Genomic DNA, 23,233 nt, shown 5'->3' with positions numbered 1-23,233 from the left:
TGATTTCAATTTTAGTTTCAAGTCAGATTATTGACTGAAATTTAGTGACTATAATTTTAACTGTTTAACTATTTCTGTTTAAAATCCTAAAATTCTAAGACTTGAAAAATGATTTTACTGTTTCAACAAACAAGAAAAAGAAAAAAAAAAAACAATACATGAATAAAAGTGAGATGGTTAAATCTTTTTATAAATTCTAATAAAAATAAATAAAATATTAAAAAAAATCTTTTATTAAATTATCCGTTTATTTAATTAAATAATGCTATTTTTTATTATTGAATGTGGAGGTATAAATACTTATCTGACACTAATGAAATGACGCCTATAATAGTTATTCAAACTAAAGAATCTTTAACTCATTTTTCTAATATATTTTTTTTATACACGGCGACCATCAACCATCACTATTACTATCGTTACCACCACTTCCATCGCCAACCACCACCACCAATTAAAACTAGAAAAAAATTTTAATAATGTAATTACAGCATACCACCACACCACCACCATCCAAAATCACAATCAAAATCAATGAGAAAATCACAAATTTTTTAATATTAGATATAAACCCATTAAAATCCAAACTTAATTAATTTGAAGCCTATCTAGAAAACTAATTAAGAACCTAAAATAAAAAAAAAAAAAAAAAGAATGGATCCACTTCCTAATTTAAATTAAAGAAAAATTCAAAAACGTAAAGTGAAATCAAAGTACTTATGGCTTCAATATATCATTTGGAGATTGGTGAGAATTCTTTTATTTCAACAAAGCCTAAAATTCTTTTATTATAAATTAAAGAACCTCAATATGCAAAAGAAAAAAAACGATGTCATTGATGATATCGAAAGGCTCACTCAATAACCAGGCTAAAGTAGCTTGTTGTTCAGTATGAGATAGCCGCGTACTTCAAAATCGATAAAGGAGAATGTTGTTGACTATAGCAAGCTGACAACAAAAATCCCACGTGTGACTCCTTTTGGCATTGTGAGGCAGTTTCAAAAGGCATGCACAAATGCAATTTTCAAAAAATTCCAAAAAAGAGGCAGTTAAGGTGTATGTGTTGTAATTGTGAACTTATAACTCAGTTAGAGAACATCGATGCTTATGAATACAAGGTTGATGAAATAGTACCATTCAGATAGTGGTGACATCGAATGTTGTTGCATGTTGTTTGAGTCTATAAGGATTTTGTGTTGGCATTGTGTAAGGTAATAGTAATGAGAAATAATGAAATAGTGGCCGACAAATATATATTGCGTAGGTGGAGAGGTGATATCAGTAAATGGGTGTAGATGCATCCTGACCTATTTTGTATAGAATGAATTATTTGTTTGTAATTAGATAATCCTTTGAGTTATTTTATTTCTATGCTTGTTTATTTTTCATTTCAATTGATAAGTTGACGTATTAATTAGATATTAATTTCATAAATTTAATTAGAGATAACTTTTATGATTTATTCACTCTTAAAAATATAGAATTGATTAGGATATTAGAGATAGATCTACAAGATTTTTCAGTATTATAATTCTCCAAACTTAATTAGAAATTTAAACACTTGAGAAAGGTTTACCAAATTAGAGGAATGTCAATTTAGTTCTTTTGGTTTGATTTAATTGTTAATTGATTCATGAAATTCTTTCGACATTTGAAAAGACTTCTCCTTTAATCAATCTTCTCATTTAGTTTAATTTTTATTTTTAATTTAGTTAACTTTAATTCCAACAATTCGAACAACATGCTGTTTGCTAAACATCAGTCAAAGTTTGAAAATAGTATTCACAATTGGTCTATAATAGAATGATATCTTGTATTCATTTCTATATTACTTGATACAACTGGTGCACTTTATCGTGTATGTAGCGCACATCAAGTCTTTGTCATGCGTCTTGAGCAACCGTTATCAATTTACCAGTCATATGTTTTCTTCATACTGCTCAGATATAACTGCGAATAACTATTCAGATTTAGGTCCCCAATCTACGTTGGGTCCTGATTTTTCAAGAGGTTTTAGCTTTGTATCCTTTGGTACCTAATGTAGAAATCTCCTATAGCATGTTCCAAATAGATGTCCATTACGACAATAGTGAGAACACTGCTTTTGGATGTTTGTCCTACCAATAAGAATATTTTTTGTAGACTTTGATGAAGAGCTATTGTGTGCACGTGGAAATTTGTCATGTATTTTATATTTGTGATTTTCATTAAAACATTTTGATTTTTTAATATATTTGGAGCTAGAGGCAGGATAGGAAATTCCTGTTTCTTCATGACTTCTAAGAAACTTTCTCTCTCACCCTTTAACTTAGTCATGAGAATGGTATCTAAGCTCAATATTTTCGGTAATTTGTCATTCTCATTAGTTATATGTTTATTTCTATGAATCAGACAACTATTTTGAGTTAGAGAACAAGATAAGTCACTGCTTAGTCTTTCAACTTTAGCTTGCATAAATTCATTTTTCATGACATCAACATGCAAGGAGTTATTTAATTCAAGAGTGATGGAATTTTGAACATGTATCTTAGTGGATTTTGACAGTAGAGAATTATACTTTCTTTTAAGGTTTTTATATTCTCCAAATAATTCATTGAATATATTTTCTGGATAATCTGATGAGAATTAATTGTCTATATCTACCATGAGACACATAATCGCTTTTGTTTCTTTGTTAGATGTCTCATTACCACTAGATAGATCATCACTATCATTCCATGCTACTAGAATTTTCATCTATTTGTCCTTCTTAGATTTCTTCTTAAGTTTCATACAATTAGGCTTGTTGCAGTCATAGCATACGACATCATAGGTCTCCTTCTTTCCAGCTTCTAGTTTTGCAGGATTGGACTTATGAAATGCTCTTCTGTTTCTTAGACACTTCTCTTGAAGAACCTCTTCATTTTTCTAATGAAGGTAGCCATTTCCTCATATGATGAGTTGAAGCTAGTATTTTTTAAGTTTGTTACAAGAGCTATTCTTGTCTTATTTTTCTCTTCTTTGGATGTCTCATAATCATGTTTATTCACTAGCATTTCATGAGTCATCAGGGATCCAATCAATTCATCACAGGTATAAACATCTAAATTCTTAGACTCTATTAACACAATCACTTTAGAATCCTAAGATTTGGGCAAAGATCTCAATAGCTTTTTCACTCGCTCTAGCTCTGCGATATCTTTCCTAAGAGACTTTAGTTGATTTACTATATCTGTAAATCTTGTATTCATTTTTATGATGCTTTCAGTTGCAGTCATTTAAAACATTTCATAATCTCTTGTCAAAAGGTTTATTTTTTATTCCTTCACTTGGTAAGTTATTTTTAACTTATCCCATATTTAGTTGTCTTACAGTTAGACACCCGATTATATTCGATGGGAGTTAGAGCACAATGTAAGATGTCTATAGCTTTTCTATTACAAGTTATATGTTGCCAGTCAAGTTCAATGTATTCAGATTCCTATCTAAGAACCCATTCAATGTCAACTCTTTTGATACGTATATTTGGTCTAGTACGAATGTCGGTCCAGGCGACTGTGGGCGGCGGTTTCGGGCACAAACCCAAGTGTCTTTAGCGACTACGTCACTATAAGGCTTTTTAACCTAATTGGTAACACGCTAAGTTAGAGAGACTAGCGCGGAGATGAGAGTCGCCACCCAGGTAACCATGGCATTTTTTCTAATGATTGATGTTTCTCTATTCCATAAGGAAGCTTACATCATAAATCTAGAGATGGATCTAGAAGCCAACTTCCTTATTTGTATATATCTATCTTTAATTTTAGTATTTAACAGGCTATTTCCTATAAATGCAGTATAATATTTCTACACACCAAGCATTTACAGCATGTGAGGTCCACTTAAGTCTAGTCCTTTTTATTTAAGCCCAACCCAATACTTAAAGTTATTAACCTAATTTACTAGTCAATTATGTACAAGGCCTACCTAGTCTAGCCCAATTACAAGTTATACTCTAATAACCAAGCTTGTTAAGCCTAATTAACTACTTTTTATGGAGAGGCCCAATTCAATGATCCTAAATCTAATATAACCCAATATTAACCTAACTAAGCATGGCAAAGCCTATTAAGTCTATATGGATTTTAGGTTCAAGCTCAATTACCATCTTAATTAAGCTAATACTACAGATTTCATGCCAGGTCCAATTTTAAGGCCTAAGTCTATGTTGCCCATTTTAGTTAATCTGTAATACCTAAAATTTTCTTTTTAATAATAATAATAATATTAGTAATAACTACTAACGAGTTTTTATTTAATTTAATTTAGCTTTATTTTGAGTAATTGAATTGAAATGATTTAAAAATAAAATCTCAATGCTAGATAAAAATAAAGGGAGTTATTTTTCTATATCTAATTAGTTTGATTTTCAAGAAATTAATTAAGTAAATTTCTTAGGGGATAAATTATATTTTTTATATATATAGGTCATACTTAATTTTCTCTCGATATGAATATATGAATTAAATACTATATTTAAAAGTTATGAAAGAAATAGTAAATAGTATTTTTATAAAAGAATTTATTGGGGAATGATAAATTTTAATTAGCAAATGGTATTGGATCAAATTAGAAAATAGTCAACAAATTGATTATTTCAGTTAATTAAGTGTTAGGATTAATTTGACAATTAATTATGAAATAAGGGCTAAAAGTATAATCTCTTTAATATGGGGTTTAAATGAGAATTTTCATGGTTGGTATTTTTATAATTAAATATGTCGGGTAAGGCCATTTTAGTAATTTCATCATTAAAAGTAAGGGTAAATAAGCAACTCTCCATTTTTTAATAATTTTATTGGACCAAATTAAGTAATTAGGGGCTTAATTGAAATACTGAAAGAAAGCTGAAGAGTTAAACATGAATTTTGCAGGGGGTAATAGTTAGTAATTAAAAAGAATGAGGAATTTAAATGGTTATTGAGCAAAAATTGAGAGACCAATTAGCAATAAAGAAAAGAAAGAAAAGAGAAAGAGAAATCGGGGAAGAAGAAGAAGAGGGGGGGAGGAGAGCTTGGGGACTGCCGTCCATGGCAGGTAGAGGAGGAAGGTGTTGGAGCTGGTTGACATGTGCAGCGGCAGTGACGGCAGCAGCTGCGAGGGGCGAGGGGCGGCAAAGAGCGTAAAAAATGGCAGCAGCTGTTCGACACCGTTCATGGCGTGTCCGGTGGTGCTAGCAGCTACTTGTGGTGGCGATCGACTAGTGTAGGGGCATCCAGGTTTTTGGGCTTTTTTTTGGCCATCTCCGGCGAGTTTTGGCCAATCAGAGGACATATATCCGAACTCCCCTCAGCTCAAGCTTTCCAATGGCACTAATTTTGCAATGATCGGACTCTGTTTGAAAATCAACGACTGAGATTGTCCGTGAATTTCTCCGGATGATCGGGGGTCAGATCGGAGGACCAGGTGCTGGAATCATCATCTGCGCGTTGTCTCGAGTCTGTAGGCGCGCTCGGATCATCGATCGGACTCCGGCGGCTGGAGGCGAGTCGACCAATTGATCAAGCGTCTTGGTAATTCTCTAGCCGTTGGTTTTTAGTGATTGTTAATTAAAAGTTATTTGATTAATTATTATGTTGAACACTAAAAAAATTATGTGAGGATTGTTTGTTAAAATAATGCTAGGTCGGACCGTCTGCCAATAATTGTGATCCGTGGTGTGTTGCAGAGTCGGGAAGAATGATGTAGTTTTGGTGGCCTTACTCCTGTTAATTAATTTTTAAAAATTAGAAGTGTTTCTGGCAGGTCCTAGATCCATTATACGGGGGGTAAACATTCATATTTAAGGGAGGTTCTACCGAATTTTCGGTTGAATTTATCCGAGTTAAAATTCTTAAACAGTCAGTTTTAGGAGTCTAGGCCTAGGGTTATTTATTAAATATTTTACTTTTATTGATTGAATTATTCTCGTGAATAGATAATCTATCATTTCAACTCGCTCCAACCGAGGCTTAAGAGTAGAGCAAGGAGATCGTAAGAACTGTGAGTTAAAGTCATATATCTGTTGTATATGTGTCATGCTAAAATTTTATATAGCAGTTCTGATTAAATGATTTAAGATTTAAATTATTTATTTAATTACTATTCATATATATATATATATTATTTTCTACATCATTGACACTATGTTTGCATGTTGACTTAGGATGAGACGGCAGTAGAACATGCCACCTAATGGGTTGCATCAGGACCGCGTGCGCACCGGAATGAATATGAGGCATGTAGTAAAAGAATGATTTAGGACTTGCTCTGGTCGAGTTCAATTCTCTGGGCTGTGTAGAGTGTGTTTGCCGAAGTAAAGATCCCTGGTCAAGCGTTGCTCTCTAGGCGCCGGCTTTATTGGAAATTAAGTGATCATATTAGATTTAAGGACCCTGGCCGAGCTCCACTCTCTAGGCGCCAGTCTTGTTAGAGTGAGAGAGCCGAAAGGCTAAGACTGTTAGTATTGGGAGTTAAGATTCTGTTGAGGTACTCGTCCCGTAGTATGTAAAATTTATTTTATAGAAGCATGGCATGACACGTGTATTTGCATGACTTAGTATTTTATTTTAATTAAACAAATATTTTATTCAAATAATTGTATTTTTTTATATATATGATTTTAACTCATTCTCGAGACTAACAGTCTCAAATTTAACTATTTTTCAAGTGTTTATTAGTTTCCTACAGTTCTTTTCCTCTAGCAGCCCTACTTCCTTCATGTTTAGGTTTAATGTAACTGATTTTATTGGTATGTTTGACTTTTTAAATTCTAGATTCTCTGTAGTAGAAATTTCAGACTTATCATTTTATAATTCCATATAAATTCAGGTCTTGCCTAATCATGCTAGTAGACCGAATTAAATATGTAGTATCTGATGGTTAAGGTTACCTATGGAATATTGTAATATGGATAAAGTTCGGATTACAATTTGTTTGAGTTAGTGAGTGGTCAGGCTTGCTACGGGTTTCTGTGGCCTTACGCCTACTCATTTCCTAGCACCGGTCACGGGCCCATAGATTGGGTCGTGACATAATCAATTATATTATACTTATTTAATCACACATTAAACAAAAACAAACAAAAAATAAATTATAGTAAATAAATCTAGCTATTACAACCCGCCTACAACTAAAAAGGGAAAGAAGAAATACTTAAAATTAAGTGCATAATGTAAATAATTTAACAAATACATCAAAGATCCATAAATGGCTAAAATCTAGGGTTTTAGAGTGCTGAGCCGATCGGTTATGGGTGTAGAGCCAATCAACTCAATGTAGAGCCAAATCAGCTCTAGGGTTTTAGCGGGCAATGTTCGACAATTTCTCTCTTGATTCGATGCCTTGAAGCCAATCACACATGCATAAGAGATAAAAGATCAATTAAAACGCGGAAAACTAAATCAAAAATTATAAAAAGAACATAAATTGAATAGAAACCCTAGGAACATGCAAACCCTAGAATACTTAAACTAATAGTAAACAAAAAATGACATGTGATCCTAAAACACTTGACTATAAGAATACGAAAGAATTATGGATTTAATCTGAAACCCTAATCATGTTACTAATCATAAAAGGAAAAAACACAATCAAAATCCTACATGTTCTTATTATCATATTTAATTTCCAGCATTGTTCTTATTATCATATTCGATTTCTAGCAATATTTTTATTATCAGATTTGATTTCAGCAATATTATAACATGTAATCACAAAAAACTTATTCTAATCACATAAAACACATAAATCAATAAAAATAAAACCTAATCATGTTTCTAGAAAAGCATAAAAAAAACTAGTTTTGGAAGATGATACGAATGATGGTGGATGTGGGAGAACCCTCAGATTGTCACCGTAGTTGGTTGTTCTGCGAGTCTCAAGAGATGATTATGCAGTTGAATCAAAGACCGGTTGAGGATCTAGTGCTACTTGGATATAAAAGAAAAAGCTTATGTTGTTCTTCTTCAAAAACTTCCTAATTCTCTAGTTCTTTCTTAGTGTCTCAACTCTCTGTATATTTTTTTCTCAAAAAATGTATTGATTGCTAATTCTTAGTCCCCTAATCCTAAGAGTTAAGCATGTATCCATAGGGCTAGGGTTTGGGTAACCCTAAGAATATATCGATATATTTCAAGTTTTTTAGAGATTATTACTGATAAAATCAAATAAATTATGTATTTATCAACAAAATCCTTCTAGAAAGTCATTTTGGACGTTAAAATGCCAGAAAACGAGGTCGGATCAAGAAAACCATGAATCAGCACTGTGTAGAGCAGATTAGCTCTGAAGAGCGAAAATTTTAATTTTTTTTGCAATTTAGTCCCTGAACTTGTGAAAATCATCGTTTTGACCTTCAAACTTTATTTTTCTTGACAATTAAATTCAAATTGATTTTAGAAAGGTAATTTTGATTAGATTAATCTCACTATAATCTCGGATTCACATCGTCCTCCGTCTCCTGAAATCCAAAAAAGGCAGTAACTCTCATCATAGGTTTTTCTGTAATTCCCTAGATATCTAGATCCAGAATAAAGGCGCTAACACCTGCTTCCGGTTTGTCGAAATTTATAAGCATGCAACGCAATTAAATAAATTGAGACAAATCATAATATTAAGGATATGGTAAAAAAGGATATCTTAGTAAGCTATAAAAGCCACGTCCCTTAAGCTCGGAAATGATTTTTTATTTGATGTGGGGACCTCACCCGCTTTACTTTGAGGTCTTCGCCTGCTTAGGTTTGAGGACTCCACTTGCTTGAATTGAGAACTTCGCCTACTTGAATTGAGGACTTCGCCTGCTATTTAGGGACCATGCCTAGTGATTTAGAAACTACGTCTGTTGATATGTGGACCATGCCCACTGATTTAATATTTACAGAGATTTTCTTTTGGCTGTTTTCCATTTTAGGAAACAATTTACCACTTCGGGTCAATTTGGTAATTTTTCACTTCTGAACACTTTTTGTCAGAATTTCCCGCCTCAGCGTGCCATCTGGTTCGTTTGATGTTTTCTGGACGATATGTTGACACTTAGTCCGTCCAGGGGCTAAAATGTAATTTGATGGGTCAAGGACCAATTTTGCAATTTTTTAGAAATTTCCACCTCAAGACGCAATCTAGCCTTCTATACATTTTTTTGAGAACTTGTATCAGTATTTGGTCCATTCAAGGACTAAAATATAATTTTGATAGGTCAGGGCCTAAATGGCACTTTTGCCCTCCCTTTGGGACCTATATTTCACATCCATTCATAAGGCAGTAACTTTCATCATAGGATTTTCTGTAATTTTCTCGATATCTAGATTTGGTAAATGGGTGCTGACAATGACTATGTTAGTAGCCTGAATGAAGTTGATCATTTTATTTTTCCAGTAGGAGTAGTGTGTTCCACTGAATAATAGAGGCCTTGTAACAGATTGCCCTTCGGGCAATAATGGTGCATTATAAAGCTCTAATAACAAATAGAAGTGCGGACTAGACGTCCAAGAGAGGGGGGGGGGGGGTGAATTGGACTTCTCAAAATTTTATGGCTAGATATCTTACTTATTTGACAGATGGTTATGGAATAGTTCTACAGGAGTTCTATTAGATGCTTGATGCAAACTGCATAGATATCTTACTAAGCTCAAAAGGCTTTCTATTAGACACCTACAACAGTAAGCCAACGTTCTTTTAATGGATACCTCAACTACTATGACTGGCTTACAATTCTATAGATACTTCAAGATTGGACAAGTAGGAGGATGCAAGGAAATAAATGTCTTATGCACATTTAAATATAGTTAGATATATAATTAGATGATTCTTATTTGTAATATGACACATATAGAAACCAAAATGGATAGCAGTATCAGATGTCTAATAAATACAAAAATTAAAAGATGTTAACAAAGATTTATCCTAGTTCGGTGCTAAAACCTATATCCAGTCCTCAAGGATCACACCTTAAGATTTTCTCCATTAGTTGACTTTATTAATGGCTAGAGATCATGCCTTACAAGGTTTTAATACTAAGACACCTCACCCATTCTGTGATATCTCCTTCACAGAAGTTATTAGTCTTTTGTCAACCTCTCACTTGCTTTTTTAGGTGCAAATGGACCTCTTACAAGTTTTTCAAAGGTAGGTTGTGTCACCCAACATATAATAAGCTTTCACACTAGGTGCTTGGAAACCTTCCAAGAGATTTTCTCTTTAAAACAATAAACTTAAAATAATAAAATTCCAATATGGATCAAATGCAAATTTAATGTAAGGAATACTGATTTTGGAAGACAATATATACAAACACTTTAGAATGAAAGAAGAAGATGAAGATTGGTTAATGTAGCTTTTAAGTCCTGAGAGTTTTTAAAGATTAAATGTCATTCTTCCTTATTAATTTGGTAGGTGAAGCTCTTATTTATAAAGCAATAAGAAACTAGCTGTTAGAGACATTTCTTAAAGTATTTTAGATATGCACAAAAGAAATCTTTTCAAAAATTACTTTAGAAACCTTTACAATTATTGATTTAAATGTCTGACACACTTTTCAGTTTTTTGTCATGACAGTTAGTAGAAAGCTGTCAGAAAAAGCATTTTACTATAGCAGACAACTAAAATTGATGGTGTAAGGTTGCTTCTACTTCACACAATGTAAGCTAGCCGTTTAGACACATGTGTGATATGTGTGTGAAAAAAATAATGTGTCAGACTAGATAACAGGTAGATACTTTAAGAGTATCGAATTAATTTCAAAGACATATATCTCAAAAATTGTGATTTTGAAGGAATAAGAATTTATGCACTAAAAACGTTTTTGAAAGAATCATAATGTCTTTATATGATTTTAAAATCATTAAGGTTTACAATGTTACGGTGTGCAAGAAAATTATTTTTTTCAAAGTAATTGATCCATCTAATATCTAAAAGAAACGTATTCCTAAATGAAGATTAATAACTCATATACTTCTTATTCTTGACGTATTAGACTTGCCTTGAGTAAGGTAGATGTACATGTCACACATCTTTGCTTAATGCGATCTATATGTACATGTATAGGTCACTAACTTGTAACAGGAAAATGAAGAAAAGTTTAAAAGAAAGAAAATGCTCAATCTACAGTCAAATTTACTCCTCAAAGCAAAAGCTCACAATTTATTTCCTGAAGTAGAGAATTGATATGCATAGTTTTACACATATTTGTTGGCATATTATTGCGCATTTTCTTAGCATTTATTGTGTTTTTATTCCAAGATCACCTGTGTTTTATGTCCTTTCGTGGTCTAGGAGATTTTATAGGTCCATCATCAGTGCATTAGTAATTTTAGATCAAACTCAGGCGAAGAATGATGGAATCAGAAGCTTTTGACCCTGGGTTGACTTTTGGGAAGTCAACACGGCCCATGTTGGAGCCCCTGCAGAAATTCCAAGCCGTGTAGCCTATGCACTTTGAAGTAACACATTTTCTGAGGGTACCAAGCCCCAGAACACGGCTTGTGTTGGCTAACATGGGCAAGAACACGGCCCGTGTTGGTAACACGGGCCAGAACACGGCCATGCTCGATTCAGTTCATTATGTCAAATGGAGACCAACATGGCACGAGCTGGAACACGCCTGTATTTGCTCAATGTATTAAAGGAATGAGCCATAAAGAGAAAAGAGAGTTCCAGATCGGCGATTTTGACTCTTCATTTTCCTTTGTAATTTTGCTAGACGTGTTTTCAGGCATTTTAGGGCGACTTCCAGGAGACTCATTCCACCTTGGAACGTCAAGTTCGTGATTCTGGATTTTGAATTGAACATTGAAGAGGAGTTTTGGAGCAAATCAAGAAGCAATTCTAGAGATCAACTACAGTGTAGATCAAGGCTTTAAGCTGTTCATCCAATTCTAGGAAAATGGTGTATATGTTTCAATTTCTTTATTTTTTCAATATAATTGAATTCCTATTTGCTTTAGACATGAACATGTGTAGCTAGATTGGTTGAACCCATTGAGGTTCCTTGCTATGTTGGCTTTGTACTGAATTATTGAGATTAGTTGAGTTTCCTTTCTTGTATTCTTTTTACAATTAATAATATAAATCTAGTTGTCATTATATTGATTATATTGATTACTATTCATAGAACTCTTTTAGCAATTGAGAAATTCTAATTGAGTTTAGAAATTTAATTGTAAGAACAGGTTGATTTTCTCTTAGAGGTAAGGTTAATTAATTTACCGGATTAAGAATTAACAAATTTTAGCAGAGGTGGATTAAAGCTTAAGGCTTACTTAATAATCAGTCATTAGGAAGAGATTTCAACTTTAGGTTCTTAGGTTTAAGAATTCGGTTGTCTCGAGAGGGAAACTGAATTCAGTTTAGAATTCGTCCATGGGTAGCATAATCGAACTCAATAAGCTGTTATCTTTTGTTTGATAGCCAACTAGTTTAGGTTCTCTTTGGGTTTGCTTGCTTGTCTTGATTATTCTCTTTGCTCATTCATTCTCACATTACACTGAGAATTTATTTTTTAGTCATTAGTAAATCTAGAAACCTCCGATATTAATTTTAGGCTAGATAACAAGGAACGAAGTAGTAACTCTAGGATTTCACTTTCCGTACGGATATGATATTTTTAATACTTGCCGTTGTGCTAGGCTACATTGATAGGTTCACTACCTTAGTTGTAGTTGCATAAACACCACATCAAGTTTTTAGCGCCGTTGTCAGGAAAAATTTTGAAAACTAAAGTAAAATTTGCCATTTGTTACTTTAGCCATTTTTCTTTTCTATATTTTTCATTACTTTTTATTTAGTTATTCATTCATTTATTTGTTTGGGTTGTTACTGCCTTGTTCATTTCAGGTAGTTTATGACTAGGAGTTCTAATCCCACACCAGTAGACCCACTGCATGAACTAGAGCGATCCCTCAGGCAGCTGAGGAAGCGATTAGATGTGGAGGAGGAGCAGATTGAGATTCCTGTCCGTATACCAGTAGACATGGGAGACGACAACAACAACATCGCTAAAGCAAACAGGACGATGTATGAGTTTGCTAGATCTTCCTTAGAGGGGACGCACACTAGTATATTGAGGCCACCTGTTGCAGCAAACAATTTTGAGATTAAGCCAAATGTCATTCATATGGTGCAGTAGAGTGTATAGTTTGGGGGCTTGCCCAGTGAAGATCCTAACCCCCACATCGCGAATTTCTTGGAGATTTGTGATACCTTCAAGATTGATGGGACTACCGATGATGCCATTCGGCTTAGGTTGTTTCCATTTTCCTTAAGGGATAGAGCAAAGAGATGGCTACAGTCCCTACCAGCTAACACCATCACCACCTGGAATTCTTTGGCTGAGAAATTTCTCTATAAGTACTTTCCTCCTGCTAAGACTGCAAAGATGCATAATGATATTTCCTCTTTTGTGTAGTTTGATGATAAGAGCATGTATGATGCATGGAAAAGGTACAAGGACTTATTGAGATGTTTTCCACACCACGGTTTGCCATTATGGATGCATGTGTAGACTTTTTACAGTGGCTTGAACTCAGTCATGAGACAGATGGTGGATGCAGCTGCAGGTGGGGCTATAAATAATAAGATGCCAGAGCAGGCCCAAAACTTAATTGAGGAGATGTACATGAACACATATCAGTGGCAGTCTTCTAGGAGTAGGCCAGGACAGTAGGGAGTGGTGAACCAGGTAGATTCTACATCAGCCTTGGCATCTCAAGTGGAGCTTTTGGCTAAGAAGATCGACCAGCTCCAAATGTCAGTCCATGCAGCACAGCTTTGCTATAGTTTTGTGGTGGCCCGCACTACAGTACAAACTGTAATGCAAGAGGTATTTTTGCTTCTCCTTCATCTTCTTCTATTGACCATGAACAGGTTGATTATATAGGAATTGCTCCCAAGTAGCAGAATAACCCCCTACAGGAACATATGTAACCCAGGATGGAGAAACCATCCTAACTTCGAGTGGCGAAATAACAACGCCCAAGGTCCACCAAGATTTCAGAGGTTGCACCAGCAGCAGCCCCAACAGCAGACTGTTCTCCCTTAACTCCCTCGAAACCAGGAGAAAAAGCCTAATTTAGAGGAGTTGATGATGAAGTTCGTGTCCACTTCAGAGAACAGGTTTCAGCAGACGAACACAACTCTTAGAAATCAGCAGGCCTCCAAACAGAATTAGGAGAATCAGATAGGCCAGATTTCTAAGATGTTGGCTGAGAGGTAGCCAGGGACTATGCCTAGCAATACAGGATCCAATCCGAGAGAGCATGTGAATGCAATCACGTTGCGGTCAGGTAAGTATATTCATGGTTCTTCTCCTGTTTCTAATAATGATGTTGATGCACAGGTAAATTCAAGCAGGGAAGTTGAAGCTACCAAGGTGAAGGAACCAGAGAAGGAGAGGCAAAATGTTTGGCAATTTTTCAAAACAAGTTATCGGAAAAGCGAGATGATCTAGGGAGTTTTACTATTCCTTGTGTTATCGGTAACTTAACTATTAATGATGCTTTAGCTGATTTAGGAGCTAGCAATAATGTAATGTCATACAACCTGTTTGCGAAGTTGGGGCTGGGAGAGACTAAACCCACTAGGATGAGCATACAGTTTACTGATAGGTCTATTAAGTATCCTAGGGGTATTGTAGAGAATGTGCTTATAAAAGTAAATAAATTTATATTTCCTATTGATTTTGTGATCTTAGATATGGACGATGAGAGTAGTGTATCTTTGATTCTAGGTAGACCTTTCTTAGCAATATCTTGGGCAATTATAGATGATTGTAATGGAAAGCTAAAACTTAGGGTAGGGGATGAGACTGTCACTTTTGACTTGAATAATTCTATGAGATAGTCTTTAGATCATGATGATGTTGTGTATGCTATTAATGTACTTGATGATGCTATTGAGACACAGTTGCAGGAAATATTAGTTGAATACCCTCTACAAGTTACTCTGCCAATGGAAGATGAGCATGAGCTGTCAAATAAGGAAGTGTTAGAGCAGCTTGAGTTTCTGTTAACAAATGAGCCCAATAACAATACTGATAAGTTTGTTGTGATTGACAGGGTAGGTGTGCAGAAGTTGAGGCTATCACTTGAGGAACCACTAGTCCTCGAGTTGAAAGAGCTCATACAACATCTCAACTATGCATATATGGATGAAGATAACAGGTTGCTTGTCATTCTAGCTGTTGACTTAACATCCGAGCTGAGGGAGATGAGATTGCCCTCTCTAAGGCAATACCAAAAAGCGTTTGCTTGGAGGATTGCTGACATTCTAAGGACTAGCTGCACTTATTGCTCATCCAAGATTCTTATAGACAACGTCAATAACTTGGCGATTGGACCGCAACACAAGTTAAACCCGCACATGCATGGAGTGGTCAACGAGTCCAACTAAATAACTTGGGGGAAAAAGAAGCGCTTTTGGGAGGCATCCCAACTTTTATTTTTGTGTTTTTAAAACTTTGATCTTTGGTGTTGGAACATTTTCTTAGTTTTAGTTTTCATATTTCATTTAATTTTCATTATCAATTTCTGTTATTTCTGTATTTTCCAATTTCAGCTCCTGCCAAGGATGCACCGATGTCCCCACCAACCTTAATTTCCACTCAGGACCCCCACCGCAGTCTAGCATAACTCCTGCTGAGGATGCACCGATTTTCACTCCACCAGTCTCAACGGATGATCAGGGCAGTCTCCCCTAGATTTTCTTTCATTTCATGAATTTTTTATTTTATTTTTCATACATTTTATGTACTTGGATTTTATTACTTCTACTTCTCTTATTTGTACTCCCTATGCGGGATATCCACTATGTTTTACACTGAGGACACTGTGTTATTCAAGTGTGGGGTGGGTAAACGATATGTTTCTTTTTCTATACTGTGATGTTCTTTTAGTTGTATCTGAAATTGCTATTACTGATTATGTATATTGTTAGGATGTTAGGATACTATATTTTTATGCACTTGAGTTATGCTATTTTTGAGCTGATTGACGATTTGCTTTATAGAATTGCAGTTAATTTTCTTTGTTGTTCATTGTCCTTGGAAGACAATTAATGGTGTTTAATACATTAATTCCGCCGGGTTAAACCGGTTTTACTTAATTGTTTCTTGAGTTGTCGAATTGTAACTTAGAATGTTGATTATGTCATATACATGTATCTGTTAAGTGATGACCCAATTAATGATGTTAAGAACCAATTGCAATTAATGCCACACTTCAAATGTGAGATTTTGAGCTATTTTGAGCATTCATTATACATATGCTCTTTATATTTCTTGTTTGAGTGTGCATTGTACTTGGCTTTGCTTCTAGAACTTGTTATGTAATGCTTGTTGAGATTACATGAATTTGTGAATACCATGAGATGATTTGGGCAACTTAGGATTTACCACACTTGGCCAAAAGCCTACCCTTTGTGTTTCCATTAGTTAGCCATTGTTGAGCCTTTACCATTTTCTTCATTTTACATCATTTCATACTTTACATCTTAGCCTTTTCATTTTATCTTTCTTTTACCTTTATGCTGGAATTTTTATGATTTGCTCTCTTTTATTTGGGATTAAAATGTCATTTGCTATGTTGGTGAATTCACTAAATCCTTTTGATATTTTAGATGCTCCCTTCAATCCAAACTATATTTTTGCTCTTTACTTTATTCAGTTGTATGCAGCAGTTCTCTTATAAGCTGCTAGTTCAGTTTTTGTTAAAAAAAATAACAAAATTCTTTATTTCTTATTCTCTTTAATGGATTGATAGTATTTTCGAGCATTATTCTACAAATTGAGGATTTACTGAATATGTTTTGTATTTTTGGGCATTTAATCCTTTGAGCATACATTATTGTTTATTGCAAGAATTTTCAGCATTTTCACACTTCTTTCCCAAATCTCTATATCTTTACCTTAGCCCCATTACAACCCTGGTAAAGACCCTTTGATTTTGGAATTCATTTATTCACAATAGCGGAGATAGGATTTATGAGCAGGCTTATGGTAAGCGGGTTTTGTGCATTTGTGTTGAGGGATTTGTTTCTCACCTTATACACACTTTGAGTGACTTGAGTGATCCCTGTGAGGCATTGGTTCTTAATGTCTATTATTGAGTTGTTGTTTATATTATTCATGCATTGATATTATCTCGATTCTCTGCTAATAATTTGCAAATTGACTTACGATTGAATCTCTTTTGAGATGTGTTGAATGCTATTTCTTGTGGCCTAGGGGCATGAACTTTGAGGACTTGCTGACTGCAGTTTTGTGAGGTTGAGTTGTTAATTGCTTGAGGACAAGCAAAAGCTTAAGCGTGGGGTGACTTGATATGCATAGTTTTACACATATTTGCTGGCATATTATTGCGCATTTTCTTAGCATTTATTGTGTTTTTATTCCAAGATCACCCGTGTTTTGTGGCCTTTCATGTTCCAGGAGATTTTATAGGTCCATCATCTGTGCTTTAGCAATTTTAGATCAAATTCGGGTGAAAACGGATGGAATTAGAAGCTTTTGATCTTAGGTTGACTTTTGGAAAGTCAGCAGGGCCCGTGTTAGAGCCCGTCTAGAAATTTCAGGCCATGTAGCCTAAGCACTTTAAAGTAGCGCATTTTTCGAGGGTACCACGCCCCAAATCACGGCCCATGTTGGCTAACACGGGTCAAAACACGACCCGTGTTGGTAACACGGGTCAGAACATGACCATGCTCGATTCAGTTCATTCTATCAAATGGAGACCAACACGACCCGTGCTGAGGGATATTGGGTTGGAACACGTTCGTATTTGCGCAATGTATAAAAGGAACGAGCCAAAAAGAGAAAAGAGAGTTCTGGATCGGCGATTTTGACTCTTCATCTTCCTTTCTAATTTTGCTGGACGTGTTTTCAGGCATTTTAGGGCGGCTTCCAAGAGACTGATTCCACCTTAGAACGTTAGATTCGTGATTCTAGGTTTTGAATTGAAGATTGAAAAGGAGTTTTGGAGCAAATCAAGAAGCAATTCTTGAGATCAATTGCAGTGTAGATTAAGGCTTTGAGTTGTTCATCCAATTCTAGGAAAAGGGTGTATATGTTCCAATTTCTTGATTCTTTCATTGTAATTGAATTCCTATTTGCTTTAGACATGAACATGTGTAGCTAGATTGGTTTAACCCATTGGGGTTCCTTGATATATTAGCTTTGTACTGAATTGTTGAGATTGGTTAAGTTTCCTTTCTTGTATTCTTTTTGTAATTAATAATATAAATATAGTTGTCATTACATTAATTGTATTGATTACTATCCATAGAACTCTTTTAGCAATTGAAAAAATTCTAATTGAGTTTGGAAATTTAATTGCAAGAACATGTTTATTTTTTTCTTAGAGATAAGGTTAATTAATTTGCGAGATTAAGAATTAACAAAGCTTAATAGAGGTAGATTAAAGCTTAAGGCTTACTTAATAATCAATCATTAGGAAAAGATTCCAACTTGAGGTTCTTAGGTTTAGGAATTCTGTTGTCTCGAGAGGGAAACCGAATTCAGTTTAGAATCCGTCCACAGGTAGCGTAATCGGACTCAACAATCTGTTATCTTTTGTTTAATAGCCAACTAGTCTAGGTGCTCTTTGGGTTTGCTTTATTGTCTTGATTATTCTCTTTGCTCATTCATTCTCGCATTACACTTAGAATTTAGTTTTTAGTCATTAGTAAATCTAGAAACCTCTGCTATTAATTTTAGGCTAGATAACAAGGAACAAAGTAAAAACTCTAGGATTTCACCTTTCCAAGGGATATGATATTTTTAATACTTGCCGTTGTGCTAGGCTGCATAGATAGGTTCACTACCTTAGTTGTAATTGCATAAACACTACATCACCATAACTATCAAATCTTTGATATGAATCAATTACGACATCGGCGTCTCCTTCTCTTTCTCCGAACCATCAGACTCCATGCCCTGTGATGAAAGATAGACAACTAGCTTGTTAAAGCTTCGATCTTCTATTGATGAGCATCAGAGGCCTCCGTTCAAACTAAAGATGATTTTTAGGAATTCATTACATGCTATACATCGCATTTATGTCACACATCTTTGCTTGATGCAATCTATATGTATATGTATATGTCACTAACCTGTAACAGGAAAATGAAGAAAAGTTTAAAAGAAAGAAAATGGGCGATCTACAGTCAAATTTACTCCTCAAAGCGGAAGCTCACAATTTATTTCCTGAAGTAGAGAATCAGCATACATCTCAAAGTGGGATGTCATTAGTCTACTTCCTAAAGTGAAAGATTATAAGCCTATTTCCTAAAGTAGAGAATCAGTTTAAGTTCTGAAGAACTAGTGTACTTCTTGAAGCAGAAGATCCCAAAATGGATAATGAATTTACTTCTCGAAGCATAAGATCCGAACTGGATAGCCAATTTACTTCTCAAAGCATAAGATCCCGAAGTGGATAACCAGTTTACTTCTTGAAGTAGAAGATCCCAAAGTAGATAAGTAGTTTACTTTTTAAAGCATAAGATCCCGAAGTAGAAAACTAATTTACTTCTCGAAGCAGAAGATCCCAAATTGGAAAACTAATTTACTTCTCGAAGCAAAAGATTTTGAAGTGGAAGATCATTAATTACATACTGACATAGAATATATCATTTTACATCCTGAAGTGGAATACAACCAGTTTACTTCTCGAAGAAAATTCGAAGTGGAAAACCAATTTACTTCTCGAAGCATAAGATCCTGAAGCAGAAAGCAATAAGAAAAACTCTAGACAATCGGCGGTAGAAGAGCCCACTATCTAGAATTTTGAGAAAACAGGTGAAATCCCTAAATCAATAACAAGCCAAATAGGAAACTATGCACAAATTTGAAGGGAAGTCTTAAATGCACACTAGATCGATATGAGCGCGGCTTTTCAGGGCCCGCCCTAAGTGGTATGCGACTGTTGGGAATTAATTTTGAAATATAAAGAAAGGCGCAATAGAAGCAAAATATTTTTTTTCAATTCCCACCAAGGATCTCATTGATGTAAAGTAGTCATAATACACAAAATAAGCAAAACATGGAGAAGGCTTACAAATGGAGTATGTCGCTAATTCCAAGGAGTGCTTCTAGCTTTGTTGATTATTGATTCTTTAAGGATCATTGATGCATTTTAAACCTACTCAAGTGACCAGCCTCTTTTGGTGATCCATATAAGCTTTTAAGCAAAGATCTCTTAAACAACTTTAAGAGATTAAGAAGAGATGTAGGAGATTGAATGATAATTCCAAGCAAAAGGAATGAATCAATTAATCTTATTGATTGATGCACCAAGGATATTCTTCTCAAGAAGATGTTTTTCTCAATAAAAACATCAATCCTCATAGCGCCCCATGCATCTCTTTCTATATATATGGTCGTTTAATCAAAATCCTTAAAAGATTATGATTACTACAAAACCCTAGCTTACATTAAGTTGGGCTTTTGTTTTTCTAATTGGACTTTAATTAATTAAGATTTAATTCATGGACAATAAACACATTATAGGCCTGTTATACAAGGCCCATTAACTCTTAATTAATTAACCTTTAATTAGGCCTAATATAATAAGCTTAAGCCTAATGCTTAAGCCTCATTTTAATCCTCGCTTAAAGCCTATTTTTGTGTGACCCAAAGGTTCCTAATATGTTGATACTGAATATGGATTATGAATCAAACTCCTTTAGTTCATTATTAAATTTCTAATTAACTTAATCAATATTCATATATCACGATTGGCATGTGTATGAATGATTAAAGTGCTTTAATCAACCTTTGCAGTCAACAATCTTACAATGTAATTCAATCCTTTCATCGTACTTTTATCCAATTGATTCATAGAGTATAGATGCAAGTGTCAACTCCATAATTGAATCAATCATATTTATTCTTGATAATTGCATATAACATTTTGAATAAGATCTATGAAACACTTTACATAATCTTCATTCAAGTCTAAAGATTATGTCTTACATGATTGTCACAAGAGTATTTTCCATAAACACTCAGGGTAAATTCCATATAAATTACTTAGTAGGGTCATGTTCAATGAACTTATTGCTATAATAGGCACCCATATGCTTATCTCGGAATCTTTATTCCTCAGCTTTATAAGACAGATTGCTTACTTCATAAGTAAGTGATAACACTTTATGGTAGTCTCGAGCATTTGATCAATATCTAATTTTTTATCAAACCTCGACTATGAACTAAGTTTAGGAACATATGTAGTGAGAAGCTCATCATTATAAACGAACTTTATAATATCTCTTACTGTGTGTTTATATTATGTGGTGTTCATCTCTAGCGGTCTAGATTATTCCTTGATAATATAACGACTACTCATACCATTAAGAGTTGAACAATGTCTATGGTATAATTACATACTGTCACCACCCCACCCGTGGGCCCGTGACCGGCACTAGGGAATGGGTAGGCGTAAGGCCACCGAAACCCGTAGTAAGCCTGACACTCACTGACTTAAACAAATCTCATCTCAAATTAATATTATTAAAACCACAAATTATCTTAATAGCTACATTCTACATAAATACTTCGGTCTGCCAGAAAAACTAGGCGAGACCTGAAACTCATAAAATTTACAACTGATACATCTACTATTACTACTGCGGAGGATCTAAGATTTACTAATTTACATACCAAATCAAATACATCACCCGATGATGAAGGAGTCGGGTTACTGAATAAGAGTCGCGAGAGGACTAACGATGCGAATCAAAAAAGATAAAAATGAGGTATCGGTCTAGAGTGAGTTAAAATCAAATAATCTAGAGACTATTGCTTCTTCTAAAAAAAACATAGATTATTCAAATCAAAATATCAACCATGCACGTAAATACAATCCATATTATAATCATACCATAATAAATTAATAAAAATATATTTTTACTTTTACGGGACGAGTGGCTCGGTAGAACCCTAAATCCCAAAATCTAGTAGCCATTCGGCTCTCTTAATCCAATAAGACTGGCCCCCGAGAGCAATGCTCGACCGGGGACCTTACCTCCGGTCACTTAAATATCTAAATAAGAAATCTAGTAGCCATTCGGCTCTCTTAATCCAATAAGACTGGCGCCCTGAGAGCAATGCTCGACCAGGGACCTTACCTCCAGTCTGGTCACTTAAGTATCCAAATAAGTCGGCGCCCCGAGAGCAATGCTCGACCGGGGACCTTACCTCCGGCAATTTACACAAATCGTGAGAGCCATGCTCGACCGTGGCAAACCCATGAAAATCTTATTACATGTCCATGATCATTACCGGTAAGACGCCTTGGTCCGATGTAACCCATCAAAGTGGCATGTTCTACAAGCCACATTTCCCAATTCGCAATCATCACATATAATAAATATCATTATCTGATGAACTCAACCAACACATATCGAAATAAAGATTAAAGATTTAAGGTAAAACAACGTGCAATTTGTGAGGGAAAAAATAATAACATTTATCTTATTATAACATACTAATAATAATATTTATATTATTACAAATATTAATAATTAAGTGAAATCATTTATTTTGCGACACTAATAATCATATTAAGCACAAATTCTAAATAGCATATTAAAATCAGACTAGCAATAGCGCAAAGATTAAATGACTTTAACTCACAGGATTGGGCGGCCTCCTAGCTCTGCTCCGGTGCCTCGGTTGGAGCGAGCCGAACAAACAGATCATCTAATCACGGAAAACAATTTATCAAAACGCTGAAACAATCGATCATTAATCCTAGGTCTAGACTCACAGGGTATTTGTCTAAGAATCTCGACTCGGGAGAATTCTACCGAAAATCCGGCAGAACCTCCCCTACAACACGAACATTACCCCCCCGTAAAAATGGGTCCAGGACCTGCCAGAAAAACACTCCAAATATCCAACAATTTAAACAACGGGAGTCGGGTCCCCAAACTTCACTATTTCCCGACTTCGCCACACAGCACAAAATACGACTATGGCAGGCCAACTGACAGACAATTATTTTTGACTCACAAAATCATCAAATACTCAATACCATCCAATAGACACAATTAAACCAAGAATTTCTAAAATTAACGGGCTAAAGATAATTACCGAGACGCTCGATCGCTCGGTTGACTCGCCTCCAGCCGCCGGAGTCCGATCGACGATCCGAACACACCATCGGACTCACAACGACGCTACCGATGGACGATCCGCCCGATTTTCCGATCCGACACCCGATCATCCGGAGAGATTTGCGGACGATCT

The 23,233-nt window shown here is 34.9% G+C and overlaps 1 non-coding gene across 1 annotated transcript; it reads right to left on the bottom strand.

Moving 5' to 3' along the window:
• Nucleotides 1-13,367: 13,367 nt before the first annotated feature.
• LOC112536261 lies at nt 13,368-13,473 on the bottom strand. Its single transcript, XR_003080305.1, has one exon. It is a non-coding gene; the product is annotated as a small nucleolar RNA R71 (small nucleolar RNA).
• Nucleotides 13,474-23,233: the final 9,760 nt, after the last annotated feature.

The sequence above is a fragment of the Ricinus communis genome, chromosome 2 (assembly GCF_019578655.1).
Source record: "Ricinus communis isolate WT05 ecotype wild-type chromosome 2, ASM1957865v1, whole genome shotgun sequence".
Classification (NCBI taxonomy): Eukaryota; Viridiplantae; Streptophyta; class Magnoliopsida; order Malpighiales; family Euphorbiaceae; genus Ricinus; species Ricinus communis.
This window is presented reverse-complemented; position numbering and strand designations above follow the sequence as displayed.